Below are 17,613 nucleotides of genomic sequence, written 5' to 3'. Positions count from 1 at the left end.
ATACTTGTCGCCAGGCAACAGTGGCAGTCACTGTGACGCGAGCCTTCCCTCACTGCTTTCGCATGGTGCTCAGATTCTGGCGCATGCGCATTCGTGAGGCAGCCTCGGGAGCTGAACTGTCAGGGCTGTCAGCCTGCCTAAGCAGAGGAACATGGTTCAGGCAGATCCAGCCTGGTCTAGGGAGGTGTCTGTCCTTAGGTGTGGTGTACTCCTCTTCTTTCTGCAAAAGTGGCTTCTTTGCAGGGGAATGTGATTTGGACCCAGGCGTGTCCGGCCAGCCCCCCAATTCACTGCGCATTCAGGAAACAGAAAAACAAAGGACAAGAAGTGAGGCAGTCCAAGCAGAACCACTCAGACACGCGCACCAGAAGGTGGGGCGAGTCCAAAACGAAAGCGCTGCAGTGTGTGAGGCACACTGCTTTCAGTGGACACCACTTACACACACACACACACACACACACACACACACACACGGAAACATACATCACTCGCAACACTCCCATAGCAACATACAGCCCGGTAGCTTCTGAGACTGTGCGGTACTGCTCTACCACGAAGACGCATTGGGGAGAGAGCAGCACCAGGAAACACAGGCGGGCTGTTCCTAGAAATCACAGGGGGCAACTTTCAAGGATACTCACACCAACACCGTCTAGGGAGGCCTGACGCATCCTGCAGGCCCTTTTGGATTCTTAGGGACATCGCGCTGTATTTCTGAAGCTGCGCTTGAGATTTCTTCAGGCTAACTCTCCACTGCCATCTCTTAGGATTGTGGGAATGTCACGTGGATCCTTCAAAGAAGACAGGCTAGAGTCTAATGCGGACGCAGGTCCACAGCGGTCTCCTTTTCCGCCAAGCCACAGATATTTGTCGGCAGGCAACGGTTGCATTCACTGTGACGCAAGCCTTCGCTCACCGGTTGCACATGGTGCCCTGAGACTGGCGCATGTGCATATGCGAGGCCTGAGACTGGCGCATGCGCATATGCGAGGCAACCTCGGCCCCTGAACTGTCAGGGCTGTCAGCCTGCCTAAGCAGAGGAAAACGGAACAGGCAGAGCCAGCCTGGTTCGCGAAAAAGCTGCCTGCGCCAACCACTTCGGGGCCCTCGGCAGTCTCCCTGGTTGCTTCCCGCTGGAGGACGAGGAGTGTCAAGCATGTGCGGTGGGCGCTGGAAACTGCTCTTCTGATTCCATTTCCGAAAGAGGCTGTGTGCAGGAATTGGGTCCCATGGCGATGGGAATACAGTCTGTTGAGTTGATGAGGGGTCTGTTGGTAATGGAATCATTCCTGATACCCCTGAGGCGGATGTCAGTGAAAGATGGCCGGCCTTTGAGCTCACTTCCTCCCTTCATCCTGGGCCTCCCAGACGCTCCTGCTTGTCTGCACAGCTGTTTGGCACTGGAAGGAACCACGACAGAAAGAAGTCCAATCTAGTACATGATCTTGGAACTGGAACTGGCAACCCACAAGGGCAAGTGAAGTTGAGAGAGTGTCTCAGAGTCCACTTGGGGTGATTGCAAGGCTGAAGAAGGTGTCCAGGAGTGCTGGTGAGGGTCACTGTGGAACTCTGATAGTAGCTAAGAAAAATCAGCGCTGGCCGAAGAGAACCAGAGGGGCTGGGCTGGAGGCCAAACCACGTTCAAAGATTTTTCCAGAAGACCGAAGACCACCCTGCAAAGTGAAAACAACCCCAGCCCCCACAACCAGACCACTACCCACAACCTGGAGTGCAGCCAGCCTACCCGAAGTCTCTTTTGTTCCCTGAAATCCATGGCAGCCAAAAGATCCATGGCAAGAGTTAGGAGTCAGCTAAAAGCATAACTATTAAGTCCCAACAATTGTCTGTGGATGGCAAAAAGTTTTAGGACACCAACTGTTAAAGCCAAAATTAAATAGAAAAGTTTGTTACTTCTGTTCCATACAAGAATTTTACATAACAGTTATAATTATTTATAATGTACACTAAGAAATATTACAATTATAAGAGTTTCCCATAACTTTGGAATATATAATGATAACCTATTTTTACAAATATAGCACAAAGAAATTCTAACACCATTTCATATTTGATCATGCTTCCTGTATGATTTTTATATTATATAAATCAAATATGTCATGTTTGGACTTTAGGAGACCTAATAGCTAAAAGTTCAATTAGGTCAGAAAAAGACACAATTTATAATATGATTATGGAACATTTGTCAAATATCAAAGGTTTAAATCATTTTATATTATAAAATAGAATTCTAGGTTACCATAAGTTATCCATTTAGTCAAAATGTTAACTCAAAACTTTTTAAAGGATAAAACCTATACTCATTAATAGAGGGAAAACTTAGCTTTCTAAACAATCTCTTTCTTTTTCTTATTTTTCTTATAGCTTATTCAAAGGCAAACAAACTTTTCATCATTATTGAGTATCACATGAAAATCTTGTTCTAGCGGGAGAGCCAAATTTCACCTTTGCATCATGGTAGTATTAATGTCAAACTCAATTCTTAATATAACTTTATAGACAAATCTATCCAAGTTTAATGTTTGACCATGAGGTAAGAGTCTCAATAAACTTTCTTATAACCCTTTACAATTTTCTGTTAAAGAGCAGATCAATGTTCCAAGAAAATCGCGTTGTGCTTTTATTTTAATGTTCAATTTATGAAAAATCTGAATACTTTTTTAACTTTAGCTAACATAGACATATAGATACACACAGAATTTCTTCTACAATGTTAAATGTTTTACAAACCTTCCACAACTTGCTCAAACTTTCAACTTTATTCTAACTTAAAACAATCCTGTAACCCACTAAAGAAGCCTGCCCGCCCTCCCCCACCGCCCAAATTTGCCTTCTTATAATCTTTTACCTAAACACCTTGGATGTAAAACTGTTTCTTCAGAAGTCTCAATTACATGGAACAATGCTAACTATTGGCAACTTTTAGTTTTGGTGAAAAACTTGGCAAATGTAAACCTAATATGAAATTCTAAGAACCTCCCTCCCCAACTATATGAATGAACTCCTCTTCTTGGCCAAGAGCCTTGCAGAGTTAATCAGAAAATCTAGTTCAGGCATTGTGGAAGAGGGGATTAGACATGCCTCATTATATCCCTCCAGTATTAACATTAACACAATCATTAAGTGTGATAAGAAACATTTACAATCTATTTTCTTGGAAGCCTGCTACCTGGAAGGTTCTTCTGCACAATAAAACCTTGGTCTTTACAACACTTTCTCTTGACTCAGACATTCCTTTCTACTGCTAATAACTCTTCTAACTAACTACCAATCATAATATGTTTAAATCTGGCCGAGTGTGGTTGCTCACACCTGTAATTACAGCACTTTAGGAGGCTGAGGAGGGTGGATCCCTTGAGCTCAGGAGTTTCAGACCAGTCTGGGCAACATGGTGAATCCCAGCCTCCACCGAAAAAAATACAAAAAACTTAGCCAGGCACTGTGGCATGCATCTGTGGTCCTAGCTACTTGGAACACTGAAGAGGTAGGATCACTTGAGCTCAGTGGGTAGAGGTTGCAGTGAGCCAAGATCACACCACTGTGCTCCAGCCTGGGTGACACAGTGAGATCCCATATAAAAAATAAATACATAAATAAATAAAAATAAAATAAAAAGGATATGTTCAAATCTCCCTATGACCTGGAAGCCTGCACTTAGAGTTGTCTTGCCCACTCAGATCAAACCAACGTAAATCTTACATGTATGGATTGATGTACTGTGTCTCTCCAAAATGTATAAAAACAAGCTGTGCCCCAACCACCTTGGGCAAATATCATCAGGACCCCTGAGGCTGCGTCACAGGCATGTTTTTAACCTTGGAAAAATAAACTTTTTAAATTGACTGAGACCTGTCTCTGATATTTTGGGTTCCCAACTAGTAACCACAGAGAGATTCTGAGTGCAGGTGCCCCTGATCTTTGACAAATCTCCTATCAGTGCTTCAACCAGCTTGATCTATCCTTATGGCTCAAACCAATGAGACAATTTGCTGAGGCCTGGGGGCCCCCTTCCTCAAGAGAATCCCTAATATCCCCAAATTTGGTTGACATCTAAAGTTTATTTTGCTGTACAACTTCTTTTATGGAGTTTTGCTTTCTTCCAACAGTGAAGTCAAGTTTTCCTCCTTCCATACTGATAAAAGGCAGGTAACTCCTTTCTGGGGTTTCAGCTCACCTCCAATAGAAAAGGTGAGTTTGAGTTTCTTCTTTCTTCTAAAATGGCAGAGAGCAGTCTTCAGCCAGGGCCCCATTCCTAGATATGTAGCTGAATTGGGTTTTATTTGTTTTGTGAATTCTCCTTAATGACTAAAGGGTACAACTGACAACCAGCTGGTCTTAATTTTCTCTTACTATTAGAGTATTCAGTGATCGTATTGTTGGCTTTTGTTGTTATTTTTCCAGTCTTTCTCCCATCTGATTCGACCAACTCTACTGGACCTGGTCAAATCCAAATGAAAATCCCAAATTATAGAGAACAAGGCCTCTGAATTGTCTGAAATTTCTCACAGCTGCAAAAAGAAAAAACCCTGCACTTGGTTTCTGTGTTTTCTTCTTGTCTTTCTTTTCTTTCCCCTATTTCTCCTTCTCCTTTTCAATCTTTTGTACCAAGAAAAATATCTATAGCTGGCTTCTAATGACTTGAACTCCTCAAAGAACTCAAAACAAAGATGCCACTCACCCCTTTTTGAAATGCTGTGTTTTCTCTGTGGAGTTTCAAGAGCCACGGGCAGATTCTTTTTAGGTCTAAAGCTCTGCTTTCTGGTATCACATTATTTTACCTTTTTGGTTTTGGGGAGTAATAGAGATTCCCTTGCATTGTGAGAGGATTTGACCTTGGCATGTGTAATGGCAGATGAGAGCTAAAAAGTTAGGGGTGACTGAGGACAGTATACAGGAAGTGGTCTTAGCTATATATATATAGCTTGTGTATATATATATATATATATAATATAACTAATGTATATATATATATATATATATACAGCTAATGTGTGTGTATATATATATAGCTAATGTGTATATGTATATAGCTAATGTGTATATATATACAGCTAATGTGTATATATATATATTTTTATATATATATATGTATTTCCCCTTGGACGTTGTTTGTTTAGCATCCTAATTCTAGTTCAGAGGTGCATTCTAAAGAGTCTTTTCCATTGCCTTTTCTCTTCTAATTAATCTTTATTGGCTTGTCTGTCCATTTGGGTGAGAAACTGAAGTGTCATTTTTTTTTGATAAATGAGAGACTGAGTTTCCTCAGGTCCAAAGAGAAAAGGCATTTTGATTCTCCCAGCTGAAAGTTACCTTTGGGTGACTGAGGGCTGATTAGGAGTGTCTAGGGTGTTGATGTCCTGCAACGTTGCCATGGCCCTACAGGGAACTCCCAACAATTTAATTTTAAAAAGCTTCATCCAGGAAACACATATAGGAGCTGCTCACTCCACATTGTGAGCTCTTTTGCAGGTGGTAGACCTTCAGAGAGAGAAACTGAGGCACATAAGAGGCCAGAAATCACTTAGTGTTGACACACTGTGGAGTCCCATCCACAATCAGTACTTTTGATCTACTCCACTAAATCCTAGGCCGCAGCCCAGTTCTTCCTTTTAAGAAAAATCATGGGAAACAAATTAAGAATGAAGAAAGACAAGGAGAACAACCTCTCTTGGGCACCCTGTTTGGATTTATGGTGTGTCTACTTACAAGTGGTTGTGTAAATGGAAGGGCATGCCAGGCTTTCTAATACTCCAGATTGTTACACATGAGGTATGATCTTATGCACATTTTAAACTGACAGGCAAATTACATCAAGGAAAATTCAGAGCTCAAAGGTTCACCTGCAACTATTAAGTTCTCTACTTCTCGGCTTTTTTTTCTGCCTGTTTAAGTCTGCTCTGACTTTAGACTATCAATAGTTTACTTTAAGACTTTACTTTAGACTGCTAATAGTCTAAAGTAAACTAGACTTTACTATCAAAGGAAACTACTGAGATAAAATCTAGTGTTTTCATCCAGCTTTTTCTGTTATTGTTTTTGCTAACCAATGAGTTTGTACTAATATCTCATCTTAGAGTTCTGATGTAAAAACTATAGGCTACAAATCTTTGTTTGTATGAGTGTGTATGTGCGTGTTTATGTATATGTACACTTTTTTATGTATTTCTGGCCACAAAGTACCAAATTTGGCTTAAACTTAAAGAGTACTCATGAATTTAATAATCAGCCCAAATGCTTTTCAAGCTCACAAGACTTATGCAAAACCTTTAATAAATAAACTAGCTTTAAAATAATTGGCAAATCAATATTAGAAATGTCAAGAATTGGCAGCATACATTTTTGTTTGTATTTATTGATTAAGCCATTTCATACTTATTCTTGCCAAATACTATATAAGACGTCAAAAGTGTAAACCCAGCCAAAACTGGAATGATCTTTGCTTGTATAATTTTTAAATAAATAAGACACTAATATCATTATTACTGAAAATTGAAAGATATCAGTTTCAGAAAACTGAAAGATTCAAGTTAAATCTTAAATAATTTGTAAAGTAAACATATAATTAATCTCTTTATTTATTTATTTATTTATTTTGACATGGAGTCTCACTCTGTTGCCCAGGCTGGAGTGCAGTGGCATGAATTCAACTCACTGCAACCTCTGCCTCCCAGGTTCAAGTGATTCTCATTCTTCAGTCTCCCAAGTAGCTGAAATTACAGGCGTGTGCCACCACACCTGGCTAATTTTTGTGTTTAGTAGAGACAGGCTTTCACCATGTTGGCCAGGCTGGTCTCAAACTCCAGGCCTCAAGTGATTGACCTGCCTCAGCCTCCCAAAGTGCTGGGATTACAGGCATGAGCCACCACACCTGGACTATATTTAATCTTAAGGTTCTTACTTAGGTAATTACCTGAAATTCACAGGCTATAAAAATGGTTGAGAGAAAAATAACCTTAAATGTTGACGATCACAGTTTTTATAAATAATCTAGGTAAACTATTAAAATAATTAGGTGATATGATTTGGTTGTCTCCCTACCCAAATCTCATCTTTAATTTCCACTTGTTGTGGGAGGGACACAGTGGAGGTAATTGAATCATGTGGGCAGGTCTCTCCCCTGCTGTTCTCGTGAAAGTGAGTAAGTCTCACGAGATCTGATGATTATTACAAGGTGCAATCTTCCTACACAAGCTCTTTTTGCTTGTTGCCATCAGTGTAAGACGTGACTTGCTGCTCTTGCCTTCTGTCGTGACTGTGAAGCCTCCCAAGCCATGTGGAACTGTAAGTCCAATAACCCTCTTTCTTTTGTAAATTGCCCAGACTCTGGTGTGTCTTTATCAGCTGAGTGACAACGGACTAATACACTAGGTAAATGTAATGGAATAAATATTTGAAACAAACTTGTCATAATTTAGGACCTAAAGTTATGTTAAATATTTTATTAAATGTCTGAATTTCTAGGTACTTTCTAATTTAAATGTATATGTATTAGTAAAACATTCTTGTTTTACTAATGTAAAGTAACATTCTTGTTACTAATGTGTTTTTAGTAACAAATTTTGGTCTAATTCTAAACTTATTTAGATGTTTTGTATAAAACAAGGTAAAAAAAGGAACCAAGAAACAAGAGCAATGTTTAAAAAAAGGTTAAAAAAATAAGGAATTTTTTTGTAAGAAAGCTTAAACAAAAGTAAATTTATGTGAGAGTCTTGTATGATAAATTTTTTCCTAAAATAAAATGACTGGGTTTTGCAAGGAAGATAAATATTTATGACCAGCCAGAAAATCCAAGCATTTTCTGAATGACCTAAATTATATCAAGATTAGTAAAAAACAATAAAAAAATTTTAAAAATGTTATGTGATTAATTGGCTATAATTAAAAAATATAATAAAGTTTTTCTAGAAATTGAACTTTGATATTATAAATACACTCATACAAAACTAAATAATTGGATAAAACACAATTTCATTAAAATATTGTTAATACAAGAAGTTTTTAATTTTTAAATTCTATAATCTATTTCTTTTTGAAATTATTCAAATTGCTATCTCAGAAGCTGTACCCTGCGGCTTCATCTTTCCTCTTTTAAGAAGGCCTTGGATGGTAATTCTCCTTTTTAGCATTTGCTGTAGCTTTTTAATTAATAGTCTGAAGTAAATGAGATAATTTTTGAAAACAGGCAAATGAAAAATCTTTTGGGTCCTCTTTTGTCTGCTTGTCTGTTATATCTACTTGTTTATATGTGTCATCAAGAAGTGATATTTCACTGTTAAACTGCATGAAAGATCGTGAATCAGTTGACCTAAAGAAAAGGGCCAATCAGATTGATAGAAGCTAGCTCAGATGCTTTTTAATTCACATGACTTCAGTAATCTTTGGTAAGATTAATCTGGTAAATTTAATCTTAAAATTCTCTTCATTAGTTTAAAATCTTAAAGCCAACGTTAAGTTAAAATCTCAGTTTTTTACACTGGGAATTTCGGTTACTGAAAGTTAAAATAGCAGGAGTGTAAAATGTGTTTTTGGTGAAGTTTATAAAACACAAAATGTGTATTTTGCTAAAGAAAATGTAACTTTTTCCTAGTTAGAAAACTATTTAAGAGTCACTTTAAAATAATATATATTATTTATATGTAATATATATATACATATATGTATATGTAATATATATATACATATATATGTATATATATACTCACACACACATATAAAACTAAATGGATGAAAGAAAAAAATTAAGCACCAGGGTACACCTGAGACCTGTGGTTACCAAGAAGATAGTCAATATGGGGTTAGGGCAAAATCAAGTAACTATTAAACCATAGGGTACAATGCAAAGAAGATGTTCCATATTGTAGGTTAGTATCAGTTTCTTGAGCTTTATTATAATAAATTGCAAACACAATGACTTTAAGAACAAAATCCTTAACTGAAAAATGCTGCAGAATAAAAGAGATTGTTTGGGTTGATGCAGGACCTGCAGGTCACTATTAAACAATTGCTGATGAGAATATGTGATCCAAGTGCACAGGAGGGTATTCCTGCAACCAGCCTAGGGGACCAGATAAATACCACTATAAGGTCTATTCGCTCTGAGAAGGAGACTGCCCAACTCTCCTTACAAAATATCAAATGGAGCTCCCCAGATGAAGCAGTTAATATGCTTCATATGCAAGCCCTGTGGGACTGGCTTCTATGATGTCTGGGATATTTCCCCACCAAATATGACTATTTCTTAGGTCATAATAAATATAGGGGTTAAAAGGGCCCCTTTTTCATTGGCACTCTGGGTAACATCTTTTCAGCACAATCTTGTGACAGAGAAGCCTTATCAAATTTGCTGTCCCTCAGGGCTCCTACAGATGCTTGATAAATGATTAGGGTAATAAGCAAAAAAATTGGAAGGAAAAGGAAGTCAAAGGACCTGCCCCAGAAGAATCACAGATATGTTTGAATACTTATTCATTATTTCCTCTAGATAGAAATTTTTTTAATCAAAAGGCAAAAGTTATAATGAGGAAAATGATATTGCCTGAGGCAATGTTGAGACTAATAAGATGAAGATCAACCAAAGACCCTGAGTCCTTTGGCCCAAATCCCTGATGGGGATCCAAATACTTTTGATATAGCATCTTGCTACCTGAGGAATGCAAGGAGAATAATACTCATAAGCAAAGAGCATCTGTTTTCCCATAGGACTGACTGTAACTATGTGAAGAACTGCTACATATTCAACAGTGCTTGATAGGCAGTTCCCATCTAACAGGAGCTGCTTGGGTTGTGGATAGCAGTTCCAAGATGAACAAATGACATCGTGTTTGAAAGCCACTGCTCTCGTTAAAGAAAAGTGAAGCAAATGTTTTTATTTTGAGTTATTTATAGTTTAGAACAATTGGGTAAAGTATGTTTTTTGTGAGCAAATTTACTTTTCTCTAAGTTATCCAAAAGTTGAAAGCTATGAGTATTCTGATTACATGACAATATAGTTGTTTGCTTCAGTAAGTACATCTTCTATTATAAAATGGGACAAGTAGGGACACTGGTTATTTTACCCAGGCTTTGACTAGAATAACACAATTTTAGGTAAAGTTCCAAAAAACCCAACTTAATAGGAGCCTATGTGGCCAATTTCTTGTTTCTGCACTTTATGTGAATACTCAGGCTGTACTAGTCCCTTCTCACGCTGCTATAAAAATACTACCTGAGACTGGGTAATTTATAAACAATGGAGATTTAATTGACAGTTCTGCATAACTGGGGTGGCCTCAAAAACTCACAATTATGATGGAAAGGAAAGTAGGCACCTTCTTCACAAGGTGACAGGAGAGACTGTGTGACTGTGTGTGGGAGGGGGGTGTGTGTAAAAGAGAAAATGTCAAACACTTATACAATCATCAGATTTCATGATAACTCACTATCATGAAAACAGCATGGGTGAAACAACTACCATGATACAATCACCTCCCACCAGGGGGGATTGCAATTTGAGATGAGATTTGGGTGAGGACACAGAGTCAACCATATCACAAGCCAATCATAATAAGCCTAAAACATTTTTCACACAAATTGGTCTTACTATGACTTCTCTTTAATGAAAAAGGAGAGCAAGGGAGAGAGATACAGAGAGAGAAAGAGAAAGAGAGATTGTTTCAAGGGAAAAGGGTAATACTTGTTACTAAATGTCAGCTCTGCCTTTTATTTTCTTGAGTACAAATTGAATCATAAAATCTTTCTATTTTTTTTTATTTTACTTAAGTTCCGGGACACATGTGCAGAATGTGAAGGTTTGTTAAATACATGTGCCATGGTGGTTTGCTATACCTATTGACCCATCCTCTAAATTCCCTCCCCTCTAGCCCCCAGTCTCCGACAGGCACTGGTGTGTTTTGTTCCACTCCCTGTGTCCATATGTTCTCGTTGTTCAACTCCCACTTATGAGTGAGAACATGCAGTGTTTGGTTTTCTATTCCTGTGTTAGTTTGCTGAGGATGGTGGCTTCTGGCTTCATCCATGTCCCTGCAAAAGACATAATATCGTTCCTTTTTTATGGCTGCATAGTATTCCATGATGTATATGTTCCACATTTTGTTTATCCAGTCTATCATTGGTGGGCATTTGAACTAGTTCCATGGCTTTTCTATTGTAAATAGTGCTGCAATAAACATATGTGTGCATGTGTCTTTACAGTAGAATGATTTATATTCTTTTGGGTATATATCCAGTAATGGGATTGCTGCATCAAATGGTATTTCTGGTTCTAGAACCTTGAGGAATCATCATACTGTCTTCCCCAGTGGCTGAACTAATTTACATGCCCACTAACAGTGTAAAAGCATTCCTATTTCTCCACAGCCTTGCCAGCTTCTATTGTTTCTTGATTTTTTAATAATCACCACCCTGACTAGTGTGAGATGGTATCCCATTGCGGTTTTGATTTGCATTTCTCAAATGATCAGTGATGTTAAGGGTTTTGTATATGTTTATTGGCCATGTAAATGTCTTCTCTGATGAAGTGTTTGTTCATGTCCTTTGCCCATTTTTTGATTGGGTTGTTTGTTTTTGTCTTGTAAATTTGTTTAATTTCCTAGTAAATTCTGGATATTAGACCTTTATCAGAGGGTAGATTACAAAGTTTTTCTCCCTTTCTGTTGTTTGCCTATCCACTCTGATGATAGTTTCTTTGCTGTGCAGAAGCTCTTTAGATTAATTAGACCTCATTTTTCAATTTTGGCTTCTGTTGCAATTGCTTTTGGCACTTTTGTCATGAAGTCTTTGCTCGTGCCTATGTCCTGAATGGTATTGGCTAGGTTTTCTTCTAGGGCTTTTATGGTTTGGGGCTTGACATTTAAGTCTTTAATCCATTGTGAGTTAATTTTTGTATACGGCTTAAAAAAAGGGATCCAGTTTCAATTTTCTGCAAATGGTTAGTGAATTTTACCAGCTCCATTTATTGAATAGAAGATTCTTTCCACATTGCTTGTTTTTGTCAGGTTTGCTGAAGATCATATGGATGTAGATGTGTCGTGTTATTTCTGAGGTCTCTGTTCTGTTTCATTGGTCTATATGTCTGCCTTGGTACGAGTACCATGCTGTTTTTGTACTGTAGCCTTGTAATATAGTTTGAAGTCAGCTAGTGTGATGCCTCCAGCTTTGTTCTTTTTGCTATTCCAAACAATTGAAAAGGAGTGACTCCTCCCTAACTTATTTTATGAAGCCAGCATCATCCTGATACCAAAAACCAGGAACACACACACAGAAACACACACACACACACAAACTTCAGGGCAATGTCCCTGATGAACATCGATGTAAAAATCCTCAATGAAATACTAGCAAACCAAATTCAGTAGCACATCAAAGCACTTATTCACCACAATCAAGTCGGCTTCATCCCTGGGATGCAAGACTGTTTCATCATACACAAATAAATAAACCTAATCCATCACATCAACAGAACCAAAGACAAAAACCACTTGATTATTGCAATAGATGCAGAAAAGGCATTTGATAAAATTCAAGACCCTTTCATGGTAAAAACTCTCAATAAACTAGGTATTGATGGAACATATCTCAAAATAATAAGAGCTATTGATGATAAACCCACAGCCAATATCATAGTGAATGGGCAAAAGATGGAAGCATTGCCCTTGAAAACTGGTACAAGAAAAGGAAGACCTCTGTCACCATTTCTATTCCACATAGTATTGGAAATTCTGGCAAGGGCAATCAGGCAAGAGGAAGAAATAAAGTGTATTCAAATAGGAACAGAGAAAGTCAAATTGTCTCTGTTTGCAGATGGTATGCTGTTATATTTAGAAAACTCCATCAACTCAGCCCCAAAAGTCCTTAAACTGATAAGCAACTTCAGCAGTCTCATGATACAAAATCAACGTGCAAAAATCACAAGCATTCCTTTACGCTAACAATAGACGAGCAGAAAGACAAACCGTGAATGAAATCCCATTCACAATCACTAAAAATCCATAAAATACCTAGAAATACAGCTAACAAGGAATGTGAAGGACCTCTTCAAGGAGAACTACAAACCACTGTTCAAGGAAATAATAGGAAACAAATGGAAAAACATTCCATCCTCATGGATAGAAAAAACCATATCATAAAAATGGCCATATTGCCCAAAGTAATTTATAGATTCAATGCTATTCCCACCAAACTACCATTGACATTCTTCACAGAATTAGAAAAATCTACTTTAAATTTCACATGGAATCAAAGAAGACTGCATACAGCCAAGGCAATCCTGAGAATCATGAAATTTTTCATAGTTATAATAATCTTCCAATGATTGCAAGATTATAATTTTTCTTCATATTTTCTAATGGTGACCTAATGAAATGTTTTTTTTTCTCTTTTGAAACAAAAATACTCTTGATGGTCAAAATATTAATGTTATTTATCTCTCCTTGTTTTACTTCAAGGGAAACCAGAATCATGGCATTCTGAAGATTAGAGATGCAAATCTCCGTTATTTGGCATCCCACTGGACCCGATCAGTTTTTCATTGCAAATGTCCTACTGCTAAGACTACGCAAGGACCCTCCCTCTAGGCCCAGAGACTGTTGCAGAAGAGATGGGTGCATGAGATCGTAAGGGCTGGTTTTGAGGGAGTTAGCTCAGACCCTCCAGATCAAGGAGGGTACACAGGTGCCTAAACAGCTTATAAAACAAAGGGCTTTGCTTTCTCAGCTATTATGTGGCACCTTTTTATCCACCCCAACCATAAAAAATGTTCTGCTTCCTGGAATTAAAAGAAAATAATTACTGAGATGATAAAGATACCTCATGACCAAGCCTCCTGGGTATAATCCTCCCAGTTATAAGTTTTGCAGATACATATACATATATATATATATAATTATTTTTTAGAAAAATGCTCATGTTTTGCATAGTTAATTGCCATAAGTCTGTAATTAAAATCAAGATTATAGTAGCTCAATGCATAGAAATTATTGAAAAGTCAGTTTCAGTAAACTCACCGTTGACTTTTTGTTTTTGGCTCTTTAAATAAATCTTTTAAGGAGTAATTAATGCCTGTCCGAGTCCATTCCTATCTGGCCTAGAACACTTACTTGTCTATAAGTCTTTTGCTTTTAAATCCCTCCACCACAGGGAGTTCCACTGAAGGACAGTATGGACACAGAGCAGGCAGCCATGCCACAGAAGCAATGCTAGGGGAAAAAAAATCAGTATCCATTGATGTTGACTCTGGCAAATATTGGCCATAAGGGGAAGAATGTAAACCAAAAATAAAATTCTAAGCCCCTCAACCATCTGAATGTACCCCTCCTCTCAGCCAAGGGGATTCTGGAGGGAAGCTGAAAATCTAGCTCAGGCCATGATGGAAGAGAGCATTGGACACGCCTCATTATATTTCTCCAGCATTAACATCAACATAGACCTTAAGACATCAACATCAGACCTAAGAGTCTGATCAGAATCATTTAACATCTATTTTCTCTGAAGCCTGCTACCTGGAGGCTTTATCTGCATGATAATATCTAGGTTTCTACAACCCCTTATCTTCACCAAGACATTCCTTTCTACTGATAATAACGCCTTCAACCAACTGACAATCAGGATATGTTTAAATATACCTATGACCTGGAAGCCCCCACTTTGCACCCTCAGATCAAACTAATGTAAATCTAATACATGTATTGATTTGTCGATGAAAACAGTCAAACTCATCCAGGCACAGTGGCTAACACCTGTAATCCCAGCATTTTGGGAGGCTGATGCGGGTAGATCACCTGAGGTCAGGAGTTCGACAGCAGCCTGGCCAACATGGTGAAACCACGTCTCTACTAAAACACAAAAATTAGCCCAGCATGGTGGTGGGCACCTGTAATCTTAGCTACTCTGGAGGCTGAGGCAGGAGAATTGCTTGAACCCAGGAGGCGGAAGTTGCAGTGACCTGAGATTGTGCCATTGCACTGTAGCCTGGGTGACACAGCAAGACTCCATCTCAAAACAACAACAACAACAACAAACCAGAAAAACAGTCAAACTCTGTAAAATATTTGAAGAGATTTGTTCTGAGCCAAATATGAGTGACCATGGTCCATGACGCAGCCCTCAGAAGACCCTGAGAACATGTGTCCAAGGTGGTCAGGGTGCATCTTGGTTTTGTACATTTTAGGGAGATATGAGACTTCAAATACATTTAAAAAAAAATACATTAGTTTTGTCCAGAAAGCCAGAACCACTCAAAACAGGGGTTTCCAATTAGTTTTGTCCAGAAAGCCAGAACCACTCAAAAGAGGGGTTTCCACGTTATAGGTAGATTTAAAATTTTTCTAATTGACAATTGATTGAAAGAGTTATCAATAAAAAGGAATGTCTGGATTGTGATAAGTGGTTGTGGAGACCAAGGTTCTGTCATGCAGATGAAGCCTTCAGGTAGCAGGCTTCCAAGATAACAGATTGTAAATAGTTCTCATGAGACTTAAGTTCTGTGTTAATGTTGATGGTGGAGAGGTAAAATGAGGCATATCTGACCTCCACTTCCAAAAATATCTGAGACAGGTCTCAGTTAATTGAGAAAGTTTGTTTTGCCTAGTTTAAGGGCATGCCCATGACGCAGCCTCAGGAGGTCCTGACAACATGTGCCCAAGGTGGTGAGGATACAGCTTGCTTTTACATATTTTAGGGAGAAAATGCATCAGCCTGTAAACAAAGAATAAAATTCTAAGGTCCCTGAACCATCTGAATGGACTTTTTTCTAGGCCAGGACACAATGAAATTGAAGAACCCAAACATTCCTTTCTATTGATAATACTTTCAGCCAATTGAGCCCATTCAGACCACAGCAAGGTGCCAGGCCAGGCAAGGGCTGACCGGAGACACCTGCCAGATGAGCCACTGGCAAAAGGCGCAGCTCCCTGGTGAGGGAGAAACACCAGGGACTAGGAGAGGTCCAGAAGGCCCTGAAGGAGTTTTGATCGGGCTGGTCATCTGCACACTTAGTGTGATGAGCTCTGACATGGCCTTGCATGGGTGGATCAGGCAGGACACCCCAGTTGAGGAGGATGACAGGAGTGATGGCACAAGGGAAAGGGTGGGCACCCCCAGGTGACAGCTCCCCACTACCTCCACTCTGCTGCAGCTCAGGGGCTGGCTCTTCTGCTGCAAATCAGCTCATCTGTACCAGCCCTGGCCTCATTCCCTTGGTTCCAGCTCACCCAGCTGACCAAAGGGACTCGCCTGTACCCCTGTACCTGGGTTGTCAGAGATGTTTGTTGGGCCAACGAGTGCACAGATGGAAACACAGACAGAAGAACAGATGGAGAGATGGTGGGTGGCCAGACAAAGGCGCGACTTGGTGTGGAATGTGCATTAGGGAATCATGGAAGAGCAGAAACTGTTTGAAGCTTCCAAGTGGGGAAAGTGAGGAGGCAAAGCAGGGCTGAAGGGTCTCTCTCAGAGCCCTCTCCCACCCTGTGGTGTCCCCAACCCCTTGGTCCTTCTTGTGGGAGGCACTCACTTTTTGCCCAGCCTCTTGTGGCTATAGCCCAGCAGGTCCCAGGTGGCACCAACCAAGATGAAGGTGGCATTGAGTGCTGAAGGATCCCTCGCCATGAAGGGATGATGAGTAGTGGGTGGGGCCTCAGGAGGAAGAAGGCCACCAACCCTACCTGGCCCCTAACCTGCTGCCTGGGGTAGGCAGGTACCAGAGGCATGGGGTGAGGCATGTTGCAGGTCGAGGACCAGGGCCACCTCCCTGCCTGAACCCATGGACTGGCTCAGGGGCCTGTCAGATAAATCTAGAGTTGAGTTGGAGGCAGGGGCAGGGGTTTGTTCCTGGGTTCAAGACCATGGAAGGAAAGGTTAAGAAGAAGGCCAGCAAGTGGGGAGGCAAATTAAAGTGGCTGGCAGGAGAGAGAAGCAAGGACAGGTGGCTGTGGCCCTGTCCCTGAATGCAGACCCAGGAAGGAGCTCAGAGGCAGGATTCATGCCAAGCCGGCCTACCCAGCACATCTCTCCCTCACGGACATGAGAGAAAAGCCTCCAGCTTGGCCCTCACATCTGTGAAACCCACAGTAATGGGGCTGACATCCTCTGCCCTATGCAAGAGAGGTTTCCCGAACACTGGCAGCAAGCGAGTCTGCACAGGATGGTGAATCCACACAGAAAACGCTGTTCTCATGCTCTTTGGAAGCACCAATTTACATTCTGATGGTTTTATGGGGAGATGAGACCAGTAAAAGCCAGGGGACCCTGCTCATTAAGATAACCCTTAGTGGTCTCTGATTGGAAGCAAGGCTGCAGAGGAGGGTAAGATCAAACCCATGGCTGTAGGTGATGGCTCGGGCCCTGGATTCTTCAGGAAGGACCCCCATGAATGCACCTTGAAAGGTCAGCTCCATGGATCTCAGCTGGCTGGGCCCATTTGGGAGTTCTGTCTTTGGGGAAGGATGCTGTCCTAGGCTCTGTTCCACACTGGCCCTAGGCTCAGGCAAGGATTCAAATCACAGTCAGCTTCATGCCCAAGGAGGGCATGGCACCGCCTCCTCAAGGGCCATGGCGGGAGGGTGGAGGCCTTAATTCCATCCTGCAGGATCCCAGGTCAGG

This window comes from Pongo abelii, chromosome 19 (genome assembly GCF_028885655.2).
Source record: "Pongo abelii isolate AG06213 chromosome 19, NHGRI_mPonAbe1-v2.0_pri, whole genome shotgun sequence".
In the NCBI taxonomy this organism is placed as follows: Eukaryota; Metazoa; Chordata; class Mammalia; order Primates; family Hominidae; genus Pongo; species Pongo abelii.
This window is presented reverse-complemented; position numbering follows the sequence as displayed.